This window comes from Equus caballus, chromosome 6, assembly GCF_041296265.1.
Source record: "Equus caballus isolate H_3958 breed thoroughbred chromosome 6, TB-T2T, whole genome shotgun sequence".
NCBI classification, from domain to species: Eukaryota; Metazoa; Chordata; class Mammalia; order Perissodactyla; family Equidae; genus Equus; species Equus caballus.
In genome coordinates, this window is record NC_091689.1 from 26,960,145 (window position 1) to 26,975,885 (window position 15,741).

The following is a 15,741-nucleotide window of genomic DNA, read 5'->3' on the forward strand; positions in this document are numbered from 1 at the left end:
TGCCAACACCCCGGGCTCAGTGCAGAATGGCCCCCGGCAGTGAGCACTTCTGGGGCAGATGGCCTGCTGGGCCCTCCTACCAGCCTGCCCCCAGCTCTGCCCAGGGCCCACGAGGCACCTCGGGCCCCCTGGAGTCTCTGCACAATCCCCCGACCTCGATCCCTGCTCTCCACCAACTAGCTTTGAGCGGGGCAGGTGTGCCCCCCACCAAGCCTCAGTTTCTCCTCTGTCCAGCACGGACTGGGACCCTTCTTCAGGTTGTGACTGAACGGCCAGCTGAGTGCTAACTGTCCCTAAGTCGCGTTCACACTGGGGGAGTCCCTGGGACTGGAAAGGTCCAAGAGGCGCCAGGCTTTCTCTTCTGAGCCAAAGTAGCAGCTTCCTCCAGCAGGTTCAGGTCCAAAACCCAGGCAGCCTCGCCACACCTGGGATGTGCTCCCCCTCCAGCCTCGCCACACCTGGGATGCACCCCCCACCCAGCCTTGCCTCACCTGGGATGCGCTCTCCCCCTCCCCCCAGCCCCCGCCCCAGCCTTGCCTCACCTGGGATGCGCTCTCCCCCTCCCCCCAGCCCCCGCCCCAGCCTTGCCTCACCTGGGATGCGCTCTCCCCCTCTCCCCCCGCACCCCCCCCCCCCCCCCCCCCCCCCCCGCCCCAGCCTTGCCTCACCTGGGATGCGACCCTTCCCCCAGCCGAGGGCAGCATCTGAGAGGGCAGAAGTTCCCGTTCACGTGTGTCTTAGGATGGGGACAGGCTGCCCAAGAAGGTGGCAGGTGGGAGATTCTGCTTATGGGATGGAACGCCACACAGCCTCTAAGACTGGGAGCGAGGCCCTGGAAACACGCTCAGGATAGAGTGTTATGTGAAAAACTAGGTTTCAGGACTACATACCAATTTTATCTAAATGTGCATGTTATTTTGAACTGAGAGGAGACAGATCAAATATTCACACTCCTTATCTCTACACAGCAATATGGATTTTGTTTTATTTTACTTTTGTCGTTGTGGTTATTGAGGAAGACTTGGCCTGTGCTGACATCTCTGCTGATCTTCCTCTACTTTGTATGTGGGGCACCACCACAGCGTGGCCTTCAAGTGGTATAAGTTCGTGTCCAGGACCCGAACCCACGAACCGGGGCCACCAAAGCAGAGCACGCCAAACCCAACCAGTACACCACAGGGCCGGCCCCAGGATATGGATTTTAAATTTGAACCTTTTTCTTTTTATCTGCTTTTCTAATTTTCCAAGTATACTTCAGTGACCCAATCTCACTGTTATATTCAGCAAAATATATTGTCTTTGGCCACTGGCCGTGTCTTTGAAATCTCAGAACAATGCAGAGTGTCTCAAAACAACATATTTGTGCATAAAAAAGGCCTCCTGATCTCAGGAAGGGGAAAGACCAAGAAAAAGAACTCTAGTCAGGGGAAATAATAAAGGTCCCAACAGGAGGAAAGGGACACCCTAGCCATGTGTCCCTGTTGGTGCCTGAAACATGCCTCGAGGAGCCAGCCCCTGCTCCCCAGCCTGCAGTTTGGGGCCTCCTGGGTCCCCAAGTTCAGCCTCAGGTGGATCCTCACGCTTCCCTGTCACATCCTGCAAGAGACGGCCTCGGGGGCACCGAAGGGACCATGTCAGCTGTCTGAGCTTGGGGCACAGGATGTGCAGGCTGTGCCCAATCTGCCTGCGCCCTGTGGGCCCTCCATGGCCGGCCACACCTGGTGATAGACCTGAGAGTGTCATTCGGGAAGAAAGCAGCACCTGTCTGATTGATCGACTATCACAGACCACAGGGAACCGTCTGCACTCTCTACAGCCTTGGTGAAGGGAAGGGGGGCCCGATGCTGGGCCAGACCAGGGTCCGGCCTATAGCAGGGGACCCGCCAGCCTCTGCCACCCTGAAGGCAAGCGCCTGAGGAGGGGGGACGTCCAGGGGTCTCCAGCCCACAAAGGGGTGGGGGTAATCGGGAGGGTGAGGGCCCACGAGCGGTCAACGCTGCCCTCCCCTCAGCCCAGGCCCCACTACCCCGGTCCCGCCCCTGGAGCCACGAGGAGGGGTCGGTGCCGCACCATCCCCATCCCTGTGCCCACCTGCTGTCGTCTGTGCCATCGCCCCTCCCTCCAGCTCACTGAATCCTCCCATCTGTGGAAACTTCAGGAAAAGCCACCCAAAGGGAAGGGACGCGGGCCCCAACACTGATGCCAGTGTGACCTGAACTGTAGGGCACTGTCTTCCCTCCATGCCCGAGGGGGGCCTTGCTCTCCCACTTCATCAGCTCCGTCCCCTCCTCCTGCCTCTGACCCTCTCCGGGGGAGGTGGGGGCGTCACCAGGTCCTCCCTCGCCCCCTTCCCTAGCTGGTCCTAGCACAGGCAGAGGAGGGCGTGGAGCCCCGCCCCCGGGGATGCTGGCTCAGCTTGGCTGGGACGCCCCTGTAGGCCTCCAGCCTCTGTTTTCCCTGGGAGCACAGACTGGGCCCAGGCTTGCAGGGGGCGGCGCTGAGAAAACAGGGCTGCTCCAGAGGGTTTGGTAGCTTGGGGCTGTGCCCTGTGCCCTGTGCCGGCTGGCACCTGCTGCCGTCTTCAGGTCCCCAGCATTCACAGCAGCCTTGGGTCCCAGCTCTGAGACTTAGGCCTTCCCCACCCTGCACAGGAGGTCCAGTGCCCCTTCCCTCCCCGACCAGGCCTCAGCTGACCTTTCTCTGGGAGCTCTGCAACCCTGGGGGGTGGCCACCGAGTGGGTGCTCTGTGAACATTCAGCAAAGAGATGGATGAACACACAGGGAACAGGGGACAGTGTGTGAGCCTGGGCCACCCCTGCGCACCAGGCCGTGGGAGATAACCACCAGGACGAGCCTGAGCCTGAGCTTCTCTCTGTCCGGTTTGGGGCACCATGCCTTGCACGTTGGGGGCACCATGTGCTGGGGTCACACAGTGTTTGTTGAGCAACTGCCTGAAGGATCCTCTCCTTCATCCTTCATAAACCCGGGTGAGCACTGGGCCAGGCAGACCCACCCGCAGGCCAGCCGGGACTCTGGGGCCCAGGTGGCCAGGGGACAAGCAGCCCTGATGGTCATATCCCGGAGGCCATCCCCGCAGGTGTCCCATGAGGCTGTGGTGCGGTGGCAGTGCCTTGAGGCCTGGGTCACCTTCTTCTCTATCCTCACAGACAACAAACCTTCACCGCCAAGACTGAATTTAAATTTTGGAGACGTTCCAACCCAGTTTGGTGATGCCTGGGTGCCTTCAGGTGCCTCCTAAATGGCTGCCACCCTCTGCCTGTGGTCCTGCCTCCCAGACGCTGCCAGCACCGGCTCTCTGGGCGCAGACGGAATCGCACCGGGCTCCGGAGCCAGTGCTCCCTCTGGCGTGTGCCCGCCTCACAAGCTCAAGCTCCTGGGCCTCATTCTGGTGTTCAGATCCGGGCACTGGGGTTCCATGGCGGACAACACTCTTCCCCAAGACGTGCCCCAGAGCCGGAGCTTTAAAACCACCCCCTCCCGCTGACCTGCAACTCCGATTCTGGGCACTGATGCTAAGAAAATGACCACAGATGCACGATTTAGCTCAAGAGTGAAGAAGTGTGAACGACTTCCTTACCCAATGACATGAATAATGAAAGAACATGTCACAGAGTGGATGCGGTGCAGAGGCATCAAACTGCTGTTCCTAAAAATTGTGATGACTCAGGAAAGTGCTCGAAAGCTACAGGATCGGTGGGAAAAACCGACAGAAAAGCCACTCACATCGAAACCCAACTTCCTCCCTCCCTGATTCTCTTTTCCCTCTCTCTCCACCTCTATCTCTTTTTTCCTCCTGTGGTTGGATAGAAATAGATGGAACCATTTCCAAGGGCTGCCTGTGAGCCAGATTGTGAATCTTTTATGCAATTCTTTATATGTTTCTATGTGGTCCAGAATTTATCAAATGAACATCTATTACTTTTAGGACTAGCTTACCCCTGGGGGGCCCAGATCGGCTCCCACAGTGCCCCACCCAGCGAACTCTCCCTGCCTCTCCGAGCAGGCTGAGGAGCCAAGGTGGGTGTCATGGAGCCATGAAAATGAGCTCACCACCAAACGGGCCAAGCACGTGACTGTCCTGTGGCTGCTCTAACAAGTTACCACAAACCGAGTGGCTTAAGACAACGCACATTAATTTGACAGTTCTGGAGGGCAGACGTCCAAAACGGGTCTCAGTGGGCTAAAATCAAGGTGCCAGCAGGGCTGGTTCCTTCTGGAGGCTCCAGGCCAGAACCTGTTTCCTCATCTGTTCCAGCTTCTAGAAGCCAGCTGCATCCCTCGCTTTGTGGCCCCTTCCTCCATCTGCAAAGCCAGCAGCGAAGCCTCTCCCTGGTCCTGCTTCTCCGACCATGTGAGGCATCTCCTCTCTGAGCCGAGCCTCCTTCCTCCCTGTCATGAGGATCCTCGTGATGACCTTGGGCCCTCCCAGACAATCCAGGATGATCTTCCACCTCAAGATCCTCAACTTAATCACATGCAAAGTCCCTTTTGCCATGTGAGGACACTTACACACAGGTATTAGGACAAGAACATCTTTGGGGGTGGTTATTCAGCTAGCACACCAGCGCTGGAAGAAGGCCAAGACGGGCAGGAAACACCAGCTCAGCTGAAGGAAGAAGTCAGCCACCCCCGCGCCTGGGAAACACAATGACGGAGCCGTGGGAAGGACCCTGGAATACGTATGGCCGCTGTCTCAGAGACAGGTTAGAGAACGTTCGTCTCCAGAAAGGAACTGTGTCTCTAGCTAAAGAACATGGACCTTAACAACATGAATTGAGGGGCCAGCCCCATGGCCAAGTGGTTGGGTTCCCATGCTCCGCTTTGGTGGCCCAGGTTTTGCTGGTTCAGATCCTGGACACAGACATGGCACCGCTCATCAGGCCATGCTGAGGCGGCGTCCCACGTGCCACAACTAGAAGGACCCACAACTAAAGATACACAACTATGTACCAGGGGGATTTCGGGAGGAAAAGCAGAAAGAAGAAAAAACATGAATTGAAATAAAATAACACTGTAAATAGACTGAATAGCAAAATGATTGAAGATGAAAAGAAAATTCATGAGATGAAGACTGAACCTAGGAAGTCCTCCAGAACACAGATCACAGAAAAAAGGAAAAGTGTGAAGGAAAAGTCAAGAGACATGGAGGACAGATCCACGGCTCCACCATCTGCCCAGGAGGAGTTCCAGGAGGAAACCAGGAAGGCTGGAGGGAGGCACCACCCACAGACAGACAGACACATGCAAAAACACACACTCAGACCACACAAACACATACACACACACACTGCGGAAAATTTTCCCCAAATTGAAGAGAAAGAAATGTAGGTTTTCAGGTTGGAAGAGGAAATAAAATCTTTTTTTTTCTTTTTTAAAGATTGGCTCCAGAGGATGGGCCCGGTGGCACAGAGGTTAAGTGCGCACGTTCTGCTTCGGCGGCCCAGGGTTCTCGCCAGTTTGGATCCCGGGTGCGGACATGGCACCACTTGGCAAGCCATGCTGTGGTAGGCGTCCCACATATAAAGTAGAGGAAGATGGACATGGATGTTAGCTCAGGGCCAGTCTTCCTCAGCAAAAAGAGGAGGATTGGCAGCAGATGTTAGCTCAGGGCTAATCTTCCTCAAAAAAAAAAAAGATTGGCACCTGAACTAACAACTGTTGCTAATCTTCTTTTTTTCTTTCTGCTTTTTCTCCCCAAATCCCCCCAGTACATAGTTGTATATTTTAGTTGTGGGTCCTTCTAGTTGTGATATGTGTGGGACGCTGCCTCAGCGTGGCCTAATGAGCGGTGCCATGTCTGCGCCAAGGATCCAAACTGGCGAAACCCTGGGCCTCCAAAGCAGAGTGCTCAAACTTAATCACTCAGCCACGGGGCCGGCCCCAGAAATAAAATCTTTTTTTTAAAGATTTTATTTTTCCTTTTTCTCCCAAAGTCCCCTGGTACATAGTCGTGTATTTTTAGTTGAGGGTCATTCCACTTGTGGCATGTGGGACGCCACCTCAGCATGGCTTGATGAGCGGTGCCATGTCTGTGCCCAGGATTTGAACCGGTGAAATCCTGGGCCACTGAAGCAGAGCATGTGAGCTTAACCTCTCGGCCATGGGACCGGCTCATAAAATCTTGACCTAATACATGATAGTAAAATTTCAGAACTCTAAGGATAAAGACAAATCTTAAACACTGAGAGGGATATTGTGAGTCGAATGACATCCCCCAAAAAGATCTATTGAAGTCCTAACCTTGGTCCCTGTGAATGTGACCTTATTTGGAAATGGAGTGTCTGCAGACGTGATGGAGTTCAGATGAGGTCATACTGGAGGAGGGCGGGTCCTGAGGACTGGCGTCTTTATAAGGAGAGGGAGAGGTAGCCGCAGACACACAGGAGATGCCGTGGGATGAGATGGGCAGACACTGGAGAGATGCAGCCACGGGCCAGGGACAGCTGGCCGAGCTGGGAGGAGGCACAGAGCAGATCGGTCCCCAGAGCCGCAGACGGCGCGCGGCTCCGCCAACACCTTGATTTTGGACTTCCGGCCTCCAGAACTGTGAGAATAGATGTCTTTTGTCCTAGGCCACCGGGTTGGTGGAACTTGTACGGCGGCCCTAGGAAATGAATACGGGAGTGAAGGAAGGGACCGAGGAAAGGAGGAAGGTTACAAGGAATGAAAGTCAGGTTGATGTGTAAAACCAAAAGATGAAGATGATGGGAGATACTTTATTTCCAGCCTGAGCCCTAAGCTTCCGGGCATGAGAGTGGAGTGAAAGGCATCTTCAAACACAGGATCGGGAGCGGCCCCCAAAAGCCCTCTCTGGAAGACTGACCGGACAGCACCCCCAGAAAGAAAACAAGGAGGCGATGGAACACAAGGGGCAGAGGAGTCAGCACCGCGTACGGTAAGGGCGGCACAAGTGTTGACCGTAAGATACAAACAGTGAGGTAGCCCAGTCCCGGTTAAAGATGGCTCATCAGGGGCTGGCCGGTGGCGCAGGGTCAAGTTCGAACGTTCTGCTTTGGCAGCCCAGGGTCTGCCAGTTTGAATCCCAGGCTCGGACACATGCACGGCTCGTCAAGCCACGCTGTGGCAGCATCCCACATATAAAGTAGAAGAAGATGGGCACGGATGTTGGCTCGGGGCCAGTCTTCCTCAGCAAAAAAAAGAGGAGGATTGGCAGCAGATGTTAGCTTAGGGCTAATCTTCCTCAAAAAAAATAAATAAATAAAATAAATAAGTTTTAAAAAAAGATGGCTCATCAGGCCTGTCCCCCTCCTCACGCCCTCCTAAAATGATGCAGAAGGAATTTTAAAACAAAGGGAAAACCCAGAAGAACAAAGAAAACTGAAGCAGAGACACCAGTGGAGGGAGAGCATGGCGTTTTCCATCGTATTTTAACTGAAAGCCAGAGGATGGTAAGTGAGTCAGCGAATGCAGCCGTCAGCCCAGCCGAGTCACACTGGGTAACAAACAGCCCTGGACCCACGGGGGCTTGAGGCAGCCAAGGTCTCTCGTTCCTGCAGGCACCTGTGCCCCCGCCCTCTCTGCAGCTCCGTGCACACTGTCCTCGTTCCTGCTTGTTCCAGGAGCCAGGCGGGAGGAGCAGCCCTCGTGCCCAGAGCTGTCCTGGGGCAGAGGGAAGAGCCAGGAGGTGGAAACCCACACTGGCTCTTCAAGCTTCTGCCCGCCCGTGGCCCTCATCACTCTGTCACGTTTCCTTGGCCGAGACAAGTCACATGGCCCGGCCAGATGTCCAGGGACAGGGAGCCAGCCCGCTCTTCCCCCTAGGGAACTTGAATATTGTGAAAATGACACAAATCACGCTTCGGGAGTCCTAACCCAGTCCCTGCTGCAGGGGGCAGTGATGAGCGGGGGACACAGGCTCCTTGGAGGGGTCTGACCCCTACGCCCCTTCCCCGCCTCCTTCAGCTGGGCAGGTCAGCCCTTCCCAAGCCTCCTGCCCCCAGGACAGAAAGAATTCTTTCTCCAGAGAAACTGGGTCTGAAGGATTCCAGCCGTGGGAATGCCCAGGAGGGCGAGGCCGGGGGAGGGAGAGAAAGGAGGTGCTGCCTCCTGACTGGTGGGTCCTGGCCCCCTTCCTGCACCCTGCCCTACGATGCCACCGGCCAGCCAGGGGTCCCCACCGCCACCCCAACAGGAGAGCTCCGGAACCTTCTCAGGAGAAGCCAAACTGCCCAGGAAAAGGACTTCCTTCTGAGTTCCCCAAGAAAAAGGCAGGCCAGCCACCAGGTCCCACCCAGGCACCCCGCAAGGAGCTGCTAGACCTTCTTGTCCACACGGAGGGACAGCCAAGGAACGCCTCCCCACAAAGGGAAGGATCAAATTGTACAGAAGTGTGTGTGTGGGCAGAGCAAGAAACATGGAAACACCACCCACCCAAAAGGCCCGGAACGCCCCAGTCCTCAGAGAGAGGGAAGACACGGTGTCCATGAAACCGAGAACAGGGTCCTGTGCAATGGCAACAATCAAAGAATAAGAAAGAGGCATCAGAATTCAATAGAAAGGCCAGAAGATAAAATCAAGGAACTCTCCAGAACCAAGAGATGCAGCAGAGAATGGACCGTGGGAACAGGGGAAGCTGGTGGCGTGGGGCCTGGCCATCGGCTCCACCAGCACCCAGGGAGGGACCTGTGAGATGTGGCAGAAGGACAGGGGGCATCCAGGAGAAGACAACACCGGATGCATTTGGAAAAAGGATTGATAAGGATTTGACAGGGCTGAAAAGTATCTGTAAAATCTTAGTGCCTGATACGCAGAAGCAGTAAAAGACGAGGCAGTTATTGACTCAGGCAGGGAAGCGCGGGCACGAGAAGCCTGGTACCCTGATGGGCTTGGCAGCAAACGCTGTTGACATGGCCATGGCCGAGGGAAACCCCGAAGGCTGAGGACCAACGCTGACGATGTGACACATGGAGAGACGGAGGGAAGGGAAGCCGGGTAGGTCCAGATGATTCTCCACCACCTGAACGAGAGGCGAGGGTCACCGTCTTCAGGCGCAACGATGGAGGAGCACTTGTGATGGTTCTGGTCTGTGCTAGGCATTTCTTTAACAGGAAGCGATAAGACTAATCTAGAATGTTCTTTTCCTGATGAAGACACCGGGAGTGGAGGGGGGATGTGGATAAGGGGCTAGGAGTGCTGGGTCACCTTGCTCTGGGGAGAGCCTCCAAAACTAGTTAACCTAGTTACCTGGTTAACCCTCAGTACTCCAGGCAGAGTGGACATTTATGGATGTGAGTTGAAAGGTCAGCACTAGAAAATTAGAACTGTTACAGAGAGGAAAACCCTTAACAATCCAATGGAATGAAGGACCGGGAAATTTAAAAAAGAAAGATAAGGGAGGCCAGGAAGTCGGTGCCGGGCCTGAGGAACTAATTCCTCATCTCCCAAGGCAGAAAATCAGTAGACACAGCCTCCGACTGCAGAACACAGCTGTGACAGCAAAGTCAGGCCGAGGCGCGAGTTGTAATGAACCACGGGTTGGAAATGGCACTTCTGGCGAGGCGGCTCCAGGGACAGCTGCTTTTCATTGAAAACCTTGTAGAACTGCTGGATTCTTTAAATCATGGACATGCATAATTTTGGTTAAAATGCACCAAAAAAAAAAAAAAAGCATCAAAGTGGAGTTTACGGTGCCAGGTGTCAATGCATACAATGAAGTAATTGGAGATGTGAGGAATGAAGGAAGGGTAGGTCTCGGAAGGACCCGACCCAGGTGCGCCTCCCGACTTTAAAGTCCTGGAAAAGCACAGGCCTCCTTAGCAGGAGGGGCTGGACCAACTGCCAACCCGCTTTGGGGAAGAAAAAGAAAAGTAAAATCTTTCTTAGTCACATTCACAAAACTGAATTTTAAAAACCACACCAGAAGGTTGGGAACAAAGCCTGGCCGCTGGCTTAGGACGGCGGGTGGGGAGCCTATCCAAACAGAAGTCCCCGGGGTGAGAGGGAGGGTGCCCACGTGGACCTGGAACAGATCTTCTGAGTTCCCAGCAAGAAAAGAAACAAGGTTTGAAGCCACAGCCTGAGGGAAATACTTGCAATATTTTTAACAGACAAAGGATTCATACCCAGACTATATAACCAAGGTGGATGAGTCAAAGAGAAAAAGAAATAACCCTGGAAAAAATGGGCAAATTCTATGTCTAGAAAAATCACAAAGTTCGAGTGACCAATAGACGCATGAAAAGATGCTCAACCCACTGGTGATCAGAGTCAGACACGTATGTTAAAACAACGCGATATCATCAAGGGTGCGGCCAGAGGCAGTGGGAGGCACGAGGAGGAGGCCAAACGACATGGGGGATGTGGCTGGTCCAGCTGACCCTGGAGGTGAGACCACAGGCTGGAGCCCACCCTTCCAGACCCCTACAGGACATGTGGGAGAGGAGGGCAGGTGCACGGGTGGGGGCTGAAAGCTCGGCACGTGGACCCCACCCCTAGCCACACTGTCCTCCAGTTGTGTGGGCTCCCAGGTTGTTTATCCAGCACTCGTTGCGTTTACACAAAACCCTTTTGGTCTGGGCTCTGATCCCTCATGAGAAGAACGAGCTTCTGGTGATGAATAAACAGGGAGGAGCCACCCAGGGAGCGGTCTAGGCAAGTGGGGCCAACATTGCCCCCAGGCCTTGGCCCCTGAAAGCTCTGAGGTGCAGCCTGTGTCACCCAAACCCCTTCTGAGCATCTCGCATCACTGGAGGATTGCTGTGCCTATGGAGGAACGTGGAAGGGACACCCAGCCAGGCAGCTTTCAGGAGCGGAGCCCCCACCCCAGGGGCCCCTGCGCCCCCAGTGTCTGCCCCACACAGCTCTCCTGAGGGGGCAGCGAGGGTCACCTGCCCCACAGCAGCGCCCATGGGACCCCACTCAGACCTGAATCAGCATAGGGAGTCGGGGTACAGCTCTGACCTGCACGGGCTATGCACGGTCCTTGCCCCCTCTGTCCCTGGAGTGGGGTGGGGGGAGCAGAAGCCCCTGAGGGGAGACCCCCCACCACCACCACCAGGACCCAGCCCCCTGCAGACCTGCACATCACCTTTGAGGTTCCCTCCTGGGGCTTCCTGATCTGGCAGCGGGACAATGATCTCATCTGAGGGCCTGGGCCAAGCCGCGAGAATTTGCAGGCTGATGTCCACTTGGTCACTTTATTAGCTTCTGCTTCTGGCACTCTTTAAATGTCTTCAGGGCTCAAGGACGCTATAAATTTTTGGTCAGGATCCTTTGTCTCCTTCGCTGCTCCAGCTTCCACCAGCCGGCCTGAACCCCCTGCAGAGGGGCTAGTGCCTGGGGAGGCCATTTCCCCTCCTCTGTCTTTTCCGGAGCCTTCTGACCTCCTTCCAGTAGGCCGAGAGCATAAATCCCTTCCTGTCTGAGCAGTGTGAGGGCTGCTGTGAGGTCACTTATGGCCACAGGCGTCCCATTGCTCCTGATCACTAATGGCCGGGTCAACATCCCAGACCTCGAGAGAAAGGGGGCCAGCGGGACTTGGCTTTAGGATGAACCCATTTCCCCAAAAGCACGTGACTCGGAGGACCCACTGACACATCGCAGCAGGCCCCCCTCTTGGCTCGTTCCTCTCGGGTGCTCAGCACAGGCCTCACCCCAGGGTCCAGGGGAAGAGTCCTCCTGCTGCAGACCTGGGAAGGAGGAGGGGAGCCCCGAGACAGGCATCTGCCCAGGGGGAGGGGAGCCCCGAGACAGGCATCTGCCCAGGGGGAGGGGAGCCCCGAATTGGACATTTGCCCAGGGGGAAGGGCATGCTGCACCTGGTGGCACAGACACAAAATAATGTGAAATGAGGTCTCCACCCGCCTGTAATGGTTAGGACTTCCGAGAGGGCTGTGTGAGGGGCAGACTGTGTTATACCTCTGGGGGCTCCACCTGTGTCCTCCTGGCCCACCTCATCCTTGGCTCCCTCTGTGGGGAGCTGCTCTGCAGAGACAGCATGTGGAGTGGGGAACTTTAGCTGGGTTGGGGGAGAGGCAGGGGGCAGGAGGGAGCCTCTCTGAGAAGAGGACAGAGCACAGCTGTAAAGATCCAGGGAAGAAGGAACAGCAAGTGCAAAGGCCCTGAGGCACAAGACTGCTGGGATCTTCCATGATCTGCAAGGAGGCTGTGGCTGGAACCGGGAGAGCAAGGGGGAGGGAGGGGAGAGGAGGCCACAGAGGTTGGGGAGGGGATCCGGTTTCTCTCTGAAAGCTGGTGAAACCAGGTGCTGGGGGCCGAGCGCTGATGTATTTGGTTGTTTTTGAAAGGAGGCTCTGTCCCCATGCACAGGGTGGACTGGAGAGGTCAGGAGAGGCCATTCAGAAGAGAGTGTGGTGGCCTGGACCAGGAGTCTAGCAGCAAAGGAGGCTGAGGTGGCTCTCTTAGGATGTATTTTGAAAGGAGAATGAAGAAGCTTAAAAGGAGAATGAAAGCGCACTGCACTGTGGGTCCTGGACAGCGGGCATCGCGTCCCCAGCGTGCACACAGGAGGAGTTCAGCAACTGCTCCATGGACTGTGCAGGCCCCACCATAGCCAAGAGGCCCCATAACAGCCTGGAAGGGCTGGACCCCATCCAGAAGGCCAGACTCCTGCCAAGAATGTTGCCTGAACCTTCTCCTGCCACCCACAGCAAGCCTTGCAGGCCGAGGCCTCACGTGAGCCCCACATGTCCAGCCCCTTCCAGCCTGGTCCACGCCCATCCACACCGGTCTACACCTGTCCACTACCGGCCATGCCGTCCATGCCCCTGCAGACACTGGCCACTCAGTCCCCTCCTGCGCTGGGCTTAGGAAGATGCCCACAGACTCTGGAGTTGCAGACAGGGCCTCCCAGGGGCCTGGGCATTTGCTCTGGGGGAAAAGACACAGCCCTGCGTGTGCCTGTCCCCCTACATGGCTGCAGGGGCCCAGGCAGGAGCTCCATCCACATCCGAAGGAGGTATTGCCACTCACCTTCCAAATCTGGCATCATTGGGTAACGGCCCCCTCCGCTCCCCACATTGTGACCCACACAACAGCCCCGAGCATGTGTTTATGGAAAGCCAGGATCCTTCTCCCGGTCGCCTCCCACAGAGGCTTGTGAGTCCCCGCCTCGTCCATGCCATTTGGTGGCACCGACAGGCGCTTGCACCCCATCCAGGCCCAGGCATGTGACCGGGCCTGACAAGTTGGCACCCTCCCCTTCTCCAGCCACAGCTGGTTCAGAGCCGGGCACATGTCAGAAGCGACTGGCCCCAGGGCATCCCCAAGAGCTACCTGGAAAGAAGGACTTTCTTCCACTGGAAAGGCTGAGTTTGTGGGGTGTAGAGAGGGAGCAGCGGGCATAATTCTGCAGTCACTCAGGGGTAGCCTGCCCGAGAGTGAAGCCATCAGGAAGGAGCACAGACAGACCCACAGACGGAAAGAGAGACTCCTGGATCCAGCCATGCCTGAAATCAGTGGATCTCCCCTTGGACGTTTTAGTTACAGGAATCAACAAATCTCCCTGTGCTCATTCCAGTTTGGCTAGTGTTGGCCCTCAGAAGGCTCCTCACCAACCAGGAACTGAGCTTCACAATGGGTCATCACCAGCCAGACAGAGGGTCACATGCAAGACAAGAGTACAGAGCAAGAACTCTACAGAGGCAGAAATTCAGGGCCAAGGGTGACTGGAGGAACGTCAACGCACTCTTGGAGAATTAGGGGCTGGGACTCGGTGAGTCAGGCCAGCCTCCTCCGGCCCTCAAGGGACAGGGAGACCTCAGTTGACTCCAGCATGACCTGGGCTTTCTAAGGTCTGGATAAGGGTTTGTGGTCTGGGTACTCCAGATTACTTTAACTTCCCCTCTTGAAAAAACACTTGGGGCATTTCCAGTTCCTCACTGTTACCAATAATCTGTACTGAACATCCTGAGACATGGCGCTGATCTGATCTAAAATGTCCAGGGAGAGGTCCACTGGTTTCAGGCATGGCTGGATCCAGGCACGGCAGCTCCTGAACTGAAGGGTCCCTGCTAAACCTACCTGTCTATCAGTTATACCCAGTGATTTGTCACTCCCACGGCAGGGCCCATGAAGTCTTTCCACAGCCATCCACGCTCCCCAGGAGACAGGAAGCAGAAGAGCACGATCCCATTGTGTATAGGAGGAAGCTGAGGCTGTGAGTGGGGCAGGAAGTTGCCTGAGGCCACATGGTGGGAAGGTAGCAGGAGTGAGTGCCCCAGTCTCCTGTCTGCAGGCGTCGGTTCTTTCCTCTCCACAGGTACATTCCAGGCACTGTGGGGTCAGACTCCACAGTTCATGATCTGGCTACGCCCAGTCCTGCAGCAACTCCTTGGGCAAGTTGCTTTTCTGTTCTGAGCGTCCACATGTCCATCTATAAAATACAGGGAGTCCCAAAGCCGAGTGCCGGGGGTGGACTCTGTCCTGGTGCTCCAGACTCTGGATTAGAGTCCATTAAAAGGCACACTCACGTTCTAGAGCTCTATAGCTTTTTGGAAAAAAAACAGCAAATAATTACTGAGTACCTACTATGCGACAAGCAATTTTTCACATGGGTTAACTAATTCAGTCCTCTCAACAACCACAGGAAGTAGGAGCTGTTATTCTCTCTGTCCTACAGATGGAGAAGCCAAGGCAGACATGGGTTATTTCCCAGCTTCTTGTAACGTTCTTGATAAATTTTCGTATCAATGTTACACTGGCCTCATAAAATGAGTTGGGAAGTGTTCCCTCATTTTCTATTCTCCGGTCAGGTTTGTGTAAGGTTGGTGACATTGCTTCAACTATTTAGAATTCCTCAGTGAAACCATCTGAGCCTAGAATTTCCTTCGTGGGAAGACTTTAAATTATGGATTAAATTTTTTCAATTGGTATAAGATTATCCAGATTTTCTGTTTCTTCTAGTGTCAGTTTTGGTAAATTGCGTTTCATTTAAACTTCAAAGTTACTGTCACAAAGTTGTTCATTGTATCCTCTTATTGTCCTTTCAATGTTTGTAGTATCTGTGATGATGTTCTTTTTTTTTTTTTTAAGATTGGCACTGAGCTAACATCTATTGCCAATATTTTTTCTTTTCTTCTTCTTCTCCCCAAAGCCCCCCAGTACATAGCTGTATATTCCAGTTGTAGGTCCTTCTAGTTCTGCTATGTGGGACGCTGCCTCAGCATGGCTTGATGAGTGGTGCTAGCTCTTCGCCCAGGGTCGGAACCAGTGAAACCCTGGGCTGCTGAAGTGGAGTGCATGAACCTAACCACCTGGCCATAGGGTCTGCCCCAATGTTCTCTTTTTCATTCTTGATTTTGGAATTTGTGTTTTCGTTTTCCTTACTCAATATTTCCAGAGGTTTATCAGTTCTATCAATCTCCTAAAAGAACCAAGTTTTGGCTTCGTTGATTTTCTCTAATTTTTGCTTTGCTTCATTAAATTCTGCTCTTATTTTTCGTATTTTCTTTCACCTTTGGCTTAATTTGTCATTCTTTTTCTAGCTTCTTGAGTTGGAGCTTAGAGCATTCGTTTTCAAGTGTTCTTCTAAAGCTATAAATTGTCCTCAAAGTACTGCTTTACCTGCACCCCATGCTATTTGATATGTCATATTTTCACTTCAAAATATTTTACAGCTTTCCTTGAGATTTACTATTTGACCCATTGACTAGCTAGAAGTGTGATGTTTCCTTTGCAAGCACCTAGAGGCTTTCTAGTAGGTTTCCTGTTATTGAGTTCTAATTTAATTGAGAGAGGTCA